Here is a 14,984-nt window from a genome sequence, read left to right on the forward strand (position 1 = left end):
ATTTGTCACGCCCCGAACCCATAATTCTAGGTAAGGCGCACGTGACAGCCGCCGCACGCCCATAGGGTCGCCCCCACAAGCATGCAAGGCTCCTTTTTCGATCAACTATTCTCAACAATCAGAGTAACTAATAAATGCGGAAATTTTAGTCTCATAATGAAATACAAATATAGATTAGGTCCATAAGTCTAAATCCAACAATAATTATTTCAAGACAATCACCTTAATAAAATATCAAAGGTTTCTAAATTGGAACAATGAAATAAAGAACAAATCTCCTAGGCTCCAATCCAAGTGCCTGATCTCAGCAAATCTACTGCCGCTCCTCTGTATCTGAAATTTGTTAAACCACATAATGAGCTAACAGCCCAGCCGGTTTTCCAAATCCAAGCCAGCTAATAGGAAAACAAAAACAAACTTGTGCGGAAAAGACGTAGCATGCCATAAAATTTAGCCAATGCAGAAATTGATAAGAATTAAAAAGATCATTTCTACATAAGCTATATAAGAAAAATACATGTTTTTACAAAACAGTTCCAACCACTCGGTTATGCAGTTTTTCACTTGGAAATCAATGACAAGAATATATATTTTCAAACACTTGATTTTTGCATTTTTCCACTTGGAAATCAAATACTTAACAGTAATATATTTTCAAACATAACAGTCTTCTCTGTGGCCAATTTCCAACCTTATTGGCAAGTAGCGTAACCCAAGGCGAACACTCGTTCGCAGGACTCACAGGTCCAAAAGTGCGCAATGTCACAATATCAATAGCCAGAGGACTCCCTACTGGCCGCCCGAGATCAACCTTACGGGTAGATAAAATTTGACCGGTCTACGTGATCACGTCCAGTGTACTCACCCACTGGTAGGTTGGGCACTAGATCCCCACCAGAGATCAACCTTACTGGCGGAATCCATTCCATACCAAGACTGTATGCAATTATAGAGAGAAGCAATTTTAATGTTTGCAATACCATGCCATAAATTTGTAACGCTTCAAGCCATAGGGAACTTCCCTCATTTCAAATCTACGAAAACATATCGTAAACAAAGTGCTTTTCAAATTGTTGCTTCATGAATTCTAGTTTTCTAAATCATGTTCTTCATAAAGCTTTTTATGTATAGGGATGAAAACATGTCAAGACTAAAGGATACCATGCATAATGATATTCAACTATGTAGAATGACATACTAAAAAAAACGTTCAGTAAAAATCTTCTCCAAAAGAAGTTCCAAGTCAAAGTAGATATGCAAAAATTGAAATAGAAAGCTTTCAACTTAGCTAATGTAATTATTTGATAATACACTGACATAGGGTAGGATCACCTACCTCTTGCACGAATTTCTGAATTTGTTTTGTTTTCTCTAGGACGACGTTGATCTGAAAAGAAAAGAAATTAGGACGCCTCTAAAAAGAAAAGAAATTAGGACGGCTCTAAAAACTCCTTTCTAACATATCGCACCTAAACTCCAATCCCATTTGCCCAACCAAATTTATTTAATTAAGACTACTCTTTTCCTCCTTTTTGTTCTTGGCAAGGAAGGGAATTTGCAAAGCTGAAACTAGAAGGGAACTGGGTAAGAATATGAACTTACAGAATTTTGGCAATTGTTCGTGATGAAGATCCACCCAAGATTTTGGCAATTGTTCGTGATGAAGATCCACCCAACCGTAGTTGATCTCAAGAATATGAGGTCTTGTAGGCCTTGATTCTTGGACACAAGGTTATGGCAACAAGATGGTGGAAAGTAGTTTATTTACCGGCCGCAATAACAGTTTGCAGAGGTTTCTAGGACTGTTTTGCAATGGCTTCTAGGACTGTTTTGCAATGGCTTCTAGGACTGTTTTGCAATGGTTCTAAAGTGGTGTAGAACTTGGTCTTGTAGGAGAGTTACAAGCATCCCAATGTAGGAGAGTTACAAGCATCTCAATGGCCTCAAACACCACCTATATTCCCTCTTTCTAAAGCCCACAACAACTACATCCAACACCTATATTTCTTCTTTCTAAAGCCCACAACAACTACATCCAACACCTATATTTCTTCTTTCTAAAGCCCACAACAACTAACCTTCATCAACACCACCCCTTTCTAAAGCCCACAACAACTAATCTTCATCAACACCACCCCTTTCTAAAGCCCACAACTACTAACCTTCATCAACACCACCCCTTTCTAAATCCCACAACAACTAACCTTCATCCAATGAGAGAAGAGAGTGGAGAGAAAAAGTTGTAGGCAAGAGAGTGGAGAGAAAAGGTTGTGGTGAGAAAGTTGTAGAGAAGAGAGTGGAGAGAAAAGGTTGTAGAGTGGAGAGAAAAGGTTGTAGCCTCGCAAGGTTCCAAACATCCTACACATTTCTTTCTTTTTCAATATTGAAATGATTGCTACCTTAAGATAAAATATTGAAAATGATTGCATATTTGATTCCTAATTTAACCAACTAACCTTCATCCAATGAGAGGAAGAGAGTGGAGAGAAAAAAAAGAAGAAGGTTGTAGTCTCGTAAGGTTCCAAACATCCCACACATTTCTTTCTTTTTCAATATTGAAATGATTGCTATCTTAAGATAGAATATTGAAAATGATTGCATATTTGATTCCTAATTTAACTTTAGTCATTGATGATAATAGCACATGATTGTTACCTTATGATTGAATATTGAAAATGATTGCATATTTGATTCCTAATTTAACTTTAGTCCATTTGATATTATTACCCATATCAAAGAAAATTCACAACTTTTATTTGATACTAACACCCATTTCTAACAATTAATCTTGGCTTAATTTTTTATAATGACACCCATTATAAAAAAAAATCATATGTTCACTTTGATAAGGATAATTACCCAAATACTTGGGACCGGGTATTACATCATACCCCCCTAAAAAGAATTTCGTCCTCGAATTTCACATACCTGGTGCTTGAAAAAGCTGGGGGTATTTTTCCTGCATCTCCTCCTCAAGCTCCCAAGTTGCCTCTCGCTCAGAGTGATTTCTCCACTGTACCTTGACATAGGGAATGGTGCGTTTTCTAAGAACTTGGTCCTTTCGATCAACGATACGCACCGGGTGTTCCTCATATGACATATCCTCTCTGAGTTGCAAAGGGGCCAATTCTACTACACGGTCCGGGTCCGGAACATACTTCCTCAGCATAGAGACATGGAAGACATTATGCACCCCAGCCAAACTGGGTGGTAGTGCAAGGCGATAGGCAACTGTCCCGACCCTTTTAAGAATTTCGTATGGCCCAACATACTTGGGATTCAACTTTCCTCTAATGCCAAATCTGACCACTCCTTTAGTGGGAGACACCCTCAAGAAAACACGATCTCCAACTTCAAATTCAAGCTCACGCCTCCTGACATCAGCGTAGCTCTTCTGCCTGCTTTGTGCTGCTCGGAGACGCTCTCTGATCAATTGAACCTTTTCTTCTGCCTGATGCACTAGCTCCGGGCCCAAAATTCTGCCTCTCACCAACCTCATCCCAATGGATGGGAGACCTGCACTTTCTACCATAGAGGGCCTCATAAGGGGCCATCTGAATGCTGGATTGGTAGCTATTGTTGTATGCGAACTCCACCAAAGGTAACTGCCGATCCCAAGAACCTCTAAAATCCAAGGCACATGCTCTCAGCATGTCTTCCAATATCTGGATCGTCCGTTCTGACTGGCCATCGGTTTGTGGATGATACGCTGTACTGAAGTTCAACCTAGTTCCCAAAGCCTTATGGAAACTCCTCCAGAACTGAGACACGAACCTTGGGTCTCTGTCAGACACAATCGACACTGGCACTCCATGTAGCCTGACAATCTCCTCCAAGTACCACTCTGCCATCTGATCCAATGTCGAACCCACTCTATAAGCCAAGAAGTGAGCCGACTTAGTCAACCTGTCGACTATAACCCAAATGGCATCATTTTTCTTCAATGTCTTTGGCAAACCGGTCACAAAATCCATAGTGATGTGCTCCCATTTCCACTCTGGAATAGGGAGGGGCTCTAACTTCCCGGCAGGTCTCTGATGCTCTATCTTGACCTGCTGGCAGATTATACAACGAGCCACAAACTCTGCAATCTCTCGCTTCATGTTATTCCACCAGAAAATTTCTCTGAGGTCCCTGTACATTTTGGTGCTTCCAGGGTGCACTGAATAAGTAGAACTATGGGCCTCATCCATAATCTCCCTCTTGAGATCCACATCAGCAGGCACACACAACCGAGTTCCGAACCTCAAGGACCCATCCTCATGGACTCGAAAATCTAATTGGGATCCTGCCTCAACTTCTGCCCTGATCTTATGGAGTCTCTCATCAGTACTCTGAGAAATCTTTATTTTCTCTAACAAAGTGGGCTGAACTCTCAGGTTCGCAATTTGCAGACCAGGCTCGTGCTGTCTTACCTCAATACTCAACCTCCTCAAGTCCTCAATGATCTGCCTTTGATTAGTTATCAAAGATGCCATCTTACCCTGGGCCTTTCTGCTCAAAGCATCTGCTACTACATTAGCCTTCCCTGGATGATAGCTGATGGTCAGGTCATAGTCCTGTAGCAATTCAAGCCATCTCCTCTGACGCATATTTAGCTCCTTTTGCGTGAACAAGTACTTTAGGCTCTTATGGTCAGTGAAGACCTCACATGGCTCCCCATAAAGGTAGTGTCTCCAAATTTTCAATGCAAACACTACTGCTGCTAACTCTAGATCATGCGTCGGATAGTTCTGCTCATATGGCTTCAACTGCCTGGAGGCATAGGCCACTACCTTTCCGTGTTGCATCAACACACAACCTAAACCACTCTTAGAGGCATCACTATATATGGTGAATCCTCCACTCTCAGATGGTATAGTGAGGATTGGGGCCGATACTAACCTTCGTTTCAACTCTTGGAAGCTCTCCTCGCACTTATCAGACCATTCAAACTTGGTTCCCTTATGCGTTAGACGGGTCAGTGGTACGGCAATCCGTGAAAATCCCTCTACGAATTTCCTGTAATATCCCGCCAGACCTAAGAAACTGCGAATTTCGGCGACATTAGACGGCCTGCTCCAATCCACTACGGCCTCAATCTTTTGGGGGTCCACAGACACTCCATCCTTAGAAATCACATGCCCCAGAAAAGCCACTCTATCAAGCCAAAACTCACACTTCTTGAATTTCGCATATAGCTGCTCTGCTCTCAATACCTGCAACACCTGCCTTAAGTGATTTTCATGCTCTTCATGGCTCTTTGAGTAGATTAGGATGTCATCTATGAACACTACTACAAATCTGTCTAAGAATGGCTTGAACACCCTATTCATCAAATCCATAAATGCCGCGGGTGCGTTAGTCAAACCAAATGGCAACACTAAGAACTCGTAGTGTCCATATCTAGTCCTGAAAGCTGACTTGGGCACATCTTCTGGCTTGATCTTCAACTGATGGTAACCCGAGCGAAGATCGATCTTAGAGAATACTTTAGACCCCTGTAACTGATCAAATAGATCCTCGATCCTGGGCAATGGATACTTATTTCTCACAGTTACCTTGTTTAGCTCTCTATAATCGATGCACAACCGCATACTCCCATCTTTCTTCTTCACAAATAGCACTGGTGCACCCCAAGGAGAAACACTAGGTCTGATCAACCCCTTATCAAGAAGTTCTTGCAACTGCCCACTCAACTCCTTAAGCTCTACTGGAGCCATTCGATAGGGAGCCTTAGAAATGGGACCCGTGCTAGGTACAAGATCAATGGAGAATTCGATCTCTCTATCTGGAGGCAACCCCGGCAAGTCTTCAGGGAATACATCAGGGAAGTCTCGTACAATTGTGATGTCCTCTAGCCTGAGGGCCTCCTGACTGACTTCTGATATAGAGGCAAGAAATCCCTCACAACCCTTCCTTAACAATCTGCTAGCCTTGCAAGTCGAAATGATTTGGGTGGGCGCACCACCAGGACTACCAATAAAACTGAACCTTCGCTGTCCTGGCATCTGAAAAGTCACTAACTTACTGTGACAGTCTAGGCTGGCATGATTAGCAGCCAGCCAATCCATCCCAAGAATAACATCAAAATCCTTCATCTCCAAGACTACCAAATCAGCGGGTAACTCCCTGTCACCGATCTTCACTGCACACGACTTGCAAATCCTGTCGGTAATCAGGCTACCTCCTACAGGTGTGTCTACACATAACTCTACATCTAAAGGCTCATGAACTAATCCATGCTTCACAACAAACCGGGATGATATAAAAGAATGTGAGGCACCCGAATCAAATAATACACATGCATAGACCGAAGCTATTGGAAGGGTACCTGTCATAGGTTAACCCATTCCCACTATTAACTAAGCAAACATAGGTTAACCTATTCCCACTATTAACTAAGCAAACATCAAAATGCAATACGTTGAAATTTTATAGACATTTATATGAATAAGAATATCAACAACTAACTAATGACATACCTGTCACCACTGCATTAGAGGCCATAGCGTCCTGCTCGGTTAGTGCATAGACTCGGCTTGGGATCCTCTGCTTCTTATTCCATGCCTGATTCTCTCCTGTGGGCGGGACTCGCACCGCTGGAGGTGCCCGATTCTCTCCTGTGGGCGGAACTCGCGCTGCTGGGGGTGCTCCTGAAAACTGAAAATTTCTCTTCCGAGGACAATCTGCTACCTTGTGACCCAACTGGCCACACTCAAAACATGCCCCAGTGATCCATGGGCAATCCTTTTCTGCATGATGTTTCTTGCATTTGGCACACAAGCTAGACCTCTGACCAGCACTCTGATGCTGCGGGCGATGGTCGCCTGACCTCTGCTGTGATCCACCTCCCTGGCGGTAGGAATTAGGCCTCTTAGATGGCTCTCCTGAAATCTGGCCATCCTGCTGACCTCCTGCCCTGAATCTCTTCTTCTGCTGGTCCCTATGCTGTTGGGACCTGATGACTCCTTCCTCAACCTGTAAAGCCTTACTCAACACATCTGCATAGGTTTTAAGCTGGAAATCTTTTACTCGATGCCTGATAGGCTCCCTGAGTCCGTCTTGGAAACGGCGAGCAAGAAGCCCGTCGTCCTCCATGACCGATATGGGTGCAAACATCCCCAATCTCGTAAACTCTGCCTCATAATCTATGACAGATCTGTTCCCTTGCTTTAAATTGAAAAAATCATTTTCCTTAAGAATCCTCACACTATCAGGAAAATATTTGTCATAGAAAGCTGTAGAGAATTCATCCCATGCAATGATAGCGCTCCCCCTGACACGCTTCTCCATCTTCCACCAAGCATCTGCACTTCCTCTAAGCATGAACGTGGCAGCTACTACTTTGTCCGGCTCTGCCATCCCCAGAAATTCAAAGATTTTCTCGGTCTCTTGCAACCATTCATCAGCCACGAGAGGATCAGTGGTCCCTCCAAATGTATTGGCCATCCTCCGAAACTCGGTCATCCTATTCTGCTGACGAGGCTCGACCTGTGGCGGATGATGCTGAGGCTGCTGCTGCTGTTGGGTCACCACCCCAACCAAAGTCTCCATCATCCGCTCTAATCGGGGTAACCCTTGCTCTTCCTGATGAGTCCCTCCCTCTGCAGTATGGATGATAGGGGTGGGAGGCTCCTCCTCTTGCGCCTGATTTGGCTGCACTGGAGCCGGTATAGGGTTTCGCTGAAGTCGGGTCGTGCTACGAGCAAGGTCAGTCATTCTCTTGGTACGAGCCATACCTATCCCAACAATAGCAAACACTAGTAAGGCTCTAGATTATAAAATACCTACATCTAATCGGAAGGTAAGTAGTAAAAATTGTAAAAATACAATTTGCCTTTACCTAAGTAGTAAAAATACAATTTGCCTTTGCCTAAGGTCCTGTAGTAAAAATACAATTTGCCTTTGCCTAAGGTCCTACCGGTTCTTAAACCTATTGCTCTGATACCACTTTACTGTCACGCCCCGAACCCATAATTCTAGGTAAGGCGCACGTGACAGCCGCCGCACGCCCATAGGGTCGCCCCCACAAGCATGCAAGGCTCCTTTTTCGATCAACTATTCTCAACAATCAGAGTAACTAATAAATGCGGAAATTTTAGTCTCATAATGAAATACAAATATAGATTAGGTCCATAAGTCTAAATCCAACAATAATTATTTCAAGACAATCACCTTAATAAAATATCAAAGGTTTCTAAATTGGAACAATGAAATAAAGAACAAATCTCCTAGGCTCCAATCCAAGTGCCTGATCTCAGCAAATCTACTGCCGCTCCTCTGTATCTGAAATTTGTTAAACCACATAATGAGCTAACAGCCCAGCCGGTTTTCCAAATCCAAGCCAGCTAATAGGAAAACAAAAACAAACTTGTGCGGAAAAGACGTAGCATGCCATAAAATTTAGCCAATGCAGAAATTGATAAGAATTAAAAAGATCATTTCTACATAAGCTATATAAGAAAAATACATGTTTTTACAAAACAGTTCCAACCACTCGGTTATGCAGTTTTTCACTTGGAAATCAATGACAAGAATATATATTTTCAAACACTTGATTTTTGCATTTTTCCACTTGGAAATCAAATACTTAACAGTAATATATTTTCAAACATAACAGTCTTCTCTGTGGCCAATTTCCAACCTTATTGGCAAGTAGCGTAACCCAAGGCGAACACTCGTTCGCAGGACTCACAGGTCCAAAAGTGCGCAATGTCACAATATCAATAGCCAGAGGACTCCCTACTGGCCGCCCGAGATCAACCTTACGGGTAGATAAAATTTGACCGGTCTACGTGATCACGTCCAGTGTACTCACCCACTGGTAGGTTGGGCACTAGATCCCCACCAGAGATCAACCTTACTGGCGGAATCCATTCCATACCAAGACTGTATGCAATTATAGAGAGAAGCAATTTTAATGTTTGCAATACCATGCCATAAATTTGTAACGCTTCAAGCCATAGGGAACTTCCCTCATTTCAAATCTACGAAAACATATCGTAAACAAAGTGCTTTTCAAATTGTTGCTTCATGAATTCTAGTTTTCTAAATCATGTTCTTCATAAAGCTTTTTATGTATAGGGATGAAAACATGTCAAGACTAAAGGATACCATGCATAATGATATTCAACTATGTAGAATGACATACTAAAAAAAACGTTCAGTAAAAATCTTCTCCAAAAGAAGTTCCAAGTCAAAGTAGATATGCAAAAATTGAAATAGAAAGCTTTCAACTTAGCTAATGTAATTATTTGATAATACACTGACATAGGGTAGGATCACCTACCTCTTGCACGAATTTCTGAATTTGTTTTGTTTTCTCTAGGACGACGTTGATCTGAAAAGAAAAGAAATTAGGACGCCTCTAAAAAGAAAAGAAATTAGGACGGCTCTAAAAACTCCTTTCTAACATATCGCACCTAAACTCCAATCCCATTTGCCCAACCAAATTTATTTAATTAAGACTACTCTTTTCCTCCTTTTTGTTCTTGGCAAGGAAGGGAATTTGCAAAGCTGAAACTAGAAGGGAACTGGGTAAGAATATGAACTTACAGAATTTTGGCAATTGTTCGTGATGAAGATCCACCCAAGATTTTGGCAATTGTTCGTGATGAAGATCCACCCAACCGTAGTTGATCTCAAGAATATGAGGTCTTGTAGGCCTTGATTCTTGGACACAAGGTTATGGCAACAAGATGGTGGAAAGTAGTTTATTTACCGGCCGCAATAACAGTTTGCAGAGGTTTCTAGGACTGTTTTGCAATGGCTTCTAGGACTGTTTTGCAATGGCTTCTAGGACTGTTTTGCAATGGTTCTAAAGTGGTGTAGAACTTGGTCTTGTAGGAGAGTTACAAGCATCCCAATGTAGGAGAGTTACAAGCATCTCAATGGCCTCAAACACCACCTATATTCCCTCTTTCTAAAGCCCACAACAACTACATCCAACACCTATATTTCTTCTTTCTAAAGCCCACAACAACTACATCCAACACCTATATTTCTTCTTTCTAAAGCCCACAACAACTAACCTTCATCAACACCACCCCTTTCTAAAGCCCACAACAACTAATCTTCATCAACACCACCCCTTTCTAAAGCCCACAACTACTAACCTTCATCAACACCACCCCTTTCTAAATCCCACAACAACTAACCTTCATCCAATGAGAGAAGAGAGTGGAGAGAAAAAGTTGTAGGCAAGAGAGTGGAGAGAAAAGGTTGTGGTGAGAAAGTTGTAGAGAAGAGAGTGGAGAGAAAAGGTTGTAGAGTGGAGAGAAAAGGTTGTAGCCTCGCAAGGTTCCAAACATCCTACACATTTCTTTCTTTTTCAATATTGAAATGATTGCTACCTTAAGATAAAATATTGAAAATGATTGCATATTTGATTCCTAATTTAACCAACTAACCTTCATCCAATGAGAGGAAGAGAGTGGAGAGAAAAAAAAGAAGAAGGTTGTAGTCTCGTAAGGTTCCAAACATCCCACACATTTCTTTCTTTTTCAATATTGAAATGATTGCTATCTTAAGATAGAATATTGAAAATGATTGCATATTTGATTCCTAATTTAACTTTAGTCATTGATGATAATAGCACATGATTGTTACCTTATGATTGAATATTGAAAATGATTGCATATTTGATTCCTAATTTAACTTTAGTCCATTTGATATTATTACCCATATCAAAGAAAATTCACAACTTTTATTTGATACTAACACCCATTTCTAACAATTAATCTTGGCTTAATTTTTTATAATGACACCCATTATAAAAAAAAATCATATGTTCACTTTGATAAGGATAATTACCCAAATACTTGGGACCGGGTATTACAAAATTTGTTTCATCATACAAGCAAAATAATAATAATTTACAAACAACATCTGTAAGCATAGAAACCCCCTTGATGTCAATTGGAATTCTCCTTCTAACAGCCTTAAAGAAGAAATGAAACAACAAGAAATCCTTAGTCACATAATTAATAAGGACAAACCCAAATGGCTCGAAAAAATACCTGCTCCTATATACAAGTCAATAAAAACGGAAATAGAAGGTTCTTCAATAAAAACCTGTAAAACCGAATGTCCGATTGAATTCCATGAAAATTTTCTTCAACCTAAGATGGAAATAATAAGAAATAGCAAACAAAAATATTAAGCAAAGACAACCCCATTTTTTCCACAATTAAACAAGAGTGATCCGATAAAAATCAAAGTAAACCCCCACTTCTAGTAGTCGTCATGCGTTGTCATGATGTTACGTCATGCGTTGTCATGATGTTACGTCGATCAAAGGGAATGATATCTACATATTACCATCTTCTTGGAAATCGTTGAGCACAGAATTCAAGTAGAAACCCAAAACAACATAGCTGAGAGAAAACCCTTTAGCACCTCTATCAGTCGATAAAAACCCTAAACAGAAGGTTTCTCTTTGATGCAGATGGAGAAATAATAATCCAAAATAAAAAATCTTAGATGAATCAAAACCCTATCAAGTGTTTCTTGGGAATGAAAAAGAGAGACAAAATAACCCTAAACTGAGTTTATTCCTCAATGTGAGGAACATAAACACTATCAAAATAGATAGTAAAATATTCGAAGATGGAGCCTCTATATACCATCTTTCAATCCTGAAGTCCAGACCCTTCATAAAGTAACAGATACCCAGGAAAACCTTCATAAAGAAACAGATACCCAGGAAAACCTAAATATTGGATTAAGTTCCGTTAAAATCCACTTCATCATACAAGAGAATTAATAACAATATCCAAAAGCATCTCTGAGATTAGAAACCCCTTTACTAAACCATGTATCAAAAGCAATCCAGATAGGTCAGCATACACGCTCGACGACAAATCATTGCAAACCTGAAAAAACAAGGCATCCACAAAAAGTTGACACCTAAACAATTCAAACGAAAGCAAAAGTCCAATCTAAACCCTTAACACGGAAGGATTGCTAAACAACGCCTATTGCTTAGGGTTTTGAGATGCCCAGTTCCAGAACCACTCATCTGAAGATAAATTAAATAGCAAGCTCTGTACCCGCTCTAAAAACTCAATGGTTTGATATCAGTTAACAGTTATCCTTAAAAGCCCTCTGAAGAAGAAACAAAAGAAAAGGGAAAAGTTCACCGCAGAGAAAACTTGGGCGTAACAAGTGTATGATGATATATCAGAGAAACCCTTCTTCTACCCATCAATCGATGAAAAACAAACGCAATCTAGGGCGTAATGAAGCGTAAGATATATCAAAGAAAACCCTTGTTGTATCCCATCAATTGATAAAAACCTAAGAGATTCCTTGCAAAAGGAAATAAATCCAAGCACGTAGATACCATCTCTAACTTAAGAAAATTGACAATCAGCAAGAGAAAATTCATCGAATTGATCAAAAGAACACAACATAATCTCTTACAAAACCGAAGAACCGACCCGATCTCCTGTCGTAGGGGGGAAAATACTCAGTCGCCTCAAGAAACCCTAGAAAAAAAGTAAAGCCTATTGCAGAACCTAACTATGGCAAACAAATGCAACACAGGGCCTGTATTTGTATTTATGGAGAAATTGGGATTGAATGGACGGTTGAGATCAGACTGCAAGGACGGTCAGATCTGTCATGCGTTAGGAGTTAGGAGAGAAGATAAGGTCGGTAGAGAGTCCTCCAGGAAATTAGGAATACGACTAGCATGGTGCAAGCTCCCTGGTATGGTGCAACCTCTTGCTTTGATGAGTGGCACTCCTATTCCTAATGAGAGATATAATAGGGCCCACCGTTAGTTGAACAAACTTAATATTAAATCAAGTCTATTAATTACCTTTGTTGATGGTTGATTATTGCCCAGACAACCTTGGATGGTCCAAGATACTTTTGCATAGGCATTTCCATATGCTTGAGAACTACCCAACTTCCCAAAAACTACTGCTTGATGCTCCAGATACTGCTTCTAGGATCTAGAAGCTCTGGACATATTGAACACAAACAGACCTAAGAATTGGATACCAGATAGAGATCAGACACTATTTTAAGCAATATTAGACCTTTTTTCAAAGATCAAAATAGAACAGTTAATCTCACCCTCAGAATTTGAAGATGAATAAGTTAGTGAATGTGAGGTGGTACTGTTTTGTATAACACGGGGAGTTAATTCTCATACAAGTCAATTGCAATATGCTAAATGCTCAGTTCCTTCACAGTATTACAAAGTTGTTCTGAGGAATTCGTGTGGGGCGGGGCTGGCCTAATCACGCAAGTACTCCAACGTACATTGTTGGATGGATTCTATTTGCTCAAACAGGCCTATCGCTCATTCCGCCGAAAGAATTTCTACAATTTTTCAATAGCAAAAAATAGATACACCATAGAGGTTGGTATGTTCCTGAAGTAATACAACAGTTTCAAGTTTTAACTCAAGGCCCATGTTGTCATACCTAAGAAGACAATCATTCCTACCCTAGCAGGTCACAGTCTCAGAAAGTGCCACTCAATAATGTCCTTTTAGGTGTCATAACAAACTGTGGCATCATAAATTATCAAAACAAGGGCAGTAAATAATCATTCTCATCCCCAATTCTTGGAGGTGAAGACCAATATTCATGCGCTCTCTGCACCAAAGGTGATACATCCGCACCAGCTAAGTATGAATATTGTCAAAGAAAGACTAATGGGGTTGAAAGTAATGCCTACAGAACATGATAGGAATCGCAGAAGCATTCACGAAATAGATGAATAATTTGTAGAAACACAAATATCAAAGCAATGAAATTCAAAAACGAATTGGTTGGATTCTATGATTTGTGGACATGGACACGAGTGTCAAGTGTTGACACCGATGCGGAGTGTCGGACATGGCAAACCCCCATAATTTAGAAACAGAAACACGGCAAAAATAGAAAGTGTATATAATCATAGTGTCGATATGGATTTGGGTGTCGAGTTTTGACATGGATATGAGTTGTCTGACATGGAAACATATAAAAATCTAGAAATTGTGACACATACGTACATATAGAATTATTGTTTATTACACAAATATGTGTCCACACACCCACATTAACTAACACTCCTAGCAATACAATTAAAAGTGTCCAAAGGAGTGTCGACAGTTATTTATATCTTCTTGCCTCCTCCTGTCAAAACATTCATATACGCATTTGAAGTAGGCTTGCTGCAACAATAATTCAAGCAAATTGAAGAAAATGCTATCATGTTAAACCCAAAAAAACAAAAGGCAAAAAGCTATGTGTTCTTCAGCTGCTGCTATGTGATTCATCTCTCTCTCTCTCTCTCTCTCTCTCTCTCTCTCTCTCTCTCTCTCTCTCTCTCTCTATCTATATTGCGATGGGAGGAAGAAAGATAAAGAGAGGAAACCAGGGTTTTAGGTTCTGGGTTTTTGACGAAATTGCCGAAATGCCGATTTCAGGGTTTTGTCTCTACGAGAACATCCAACCCGTTCGATTCGTCTTTAAATTAACATTTTACAAAAAAGAGGAATGATAAGAGTGCGAACCATGCTTTAATAATGACACGAAGTCACCTTGTTTTAATATGTTTAAACAGTTGTTGAGGATATTACAATTCCCAGAAAGCTATTAACAGCTGGTAAAACAAGGTGAGTTCATCCCATTATTAAAATTGTGGTCGTGCAGATTAGCCCTTAGAGGAGGGGGAGAGAGAAGTTCTCTACTTTTCTTGTGGACTTTTTCTCGGGCTTCTCTTGTGTATGGTCTTGGATGAAAAGCAAGAGAAAGGGTTGTGGGCTTTTGGGTTTCAGGTTTATCCATTGGAATCCTTGTAATTTTGCTTTCTCGTGGTGAACATTGTGTTCTTGCCTGTGGATGTAGGCATCTTGGACGAACCAAATACACTCTCAGCATTCATCTTGTGGCTTATTTTTAGTTATACTTTTGTGTTTGTTTGTTCAACATCGGATCAGATTTGTCCGATGTATTTTCTCAACATTTTTTCTCTTACAAGCCATTTAAGTGAATTTCGAA

General features: G+C 40.4%; 1 long non-coding RNA gene across 1 annotated transcript; it reads right to left on the reverse strand.

Moving 5' to 3' along the window:
• Positions 1-7,353: 7,353 nt before the first annotated feature.
• LOC143892346 (uncharacterized) lies at positions 7,354-10,739 on the reverse strand. Its single transcript, XR_013255477.1, has 3 exons — positions 9,538-10,739; positions 9,272-9,322; positions 7,354-8,268 (listed from the first exon to the last, which is right to left on the reverse strand). It is a non-coding gene; the product is annotated as an uncharacterized LOC143892346 (long non-coding RNA).
• Positions 10,740-14,984: the final 4,245 nt, after the last annotated feature.

The sequence above is a fragment of the Tasmannia lanceolata genome, unplaced genomic scaffold, assembly GCF_043159265.1.
Source record: "Tasmannia lanceolata isolate RefF3 unplaced genomic scaffold, GAP_Taslan_0.1 ptg000015l, whole genome shotgun sequence".
NCBI lineage: Eukaryota > Viridiplantae > Streptophyta > Magnoliopsida > Canellales > Winteraceae > Tasmannia > Tasmannia lanceolata.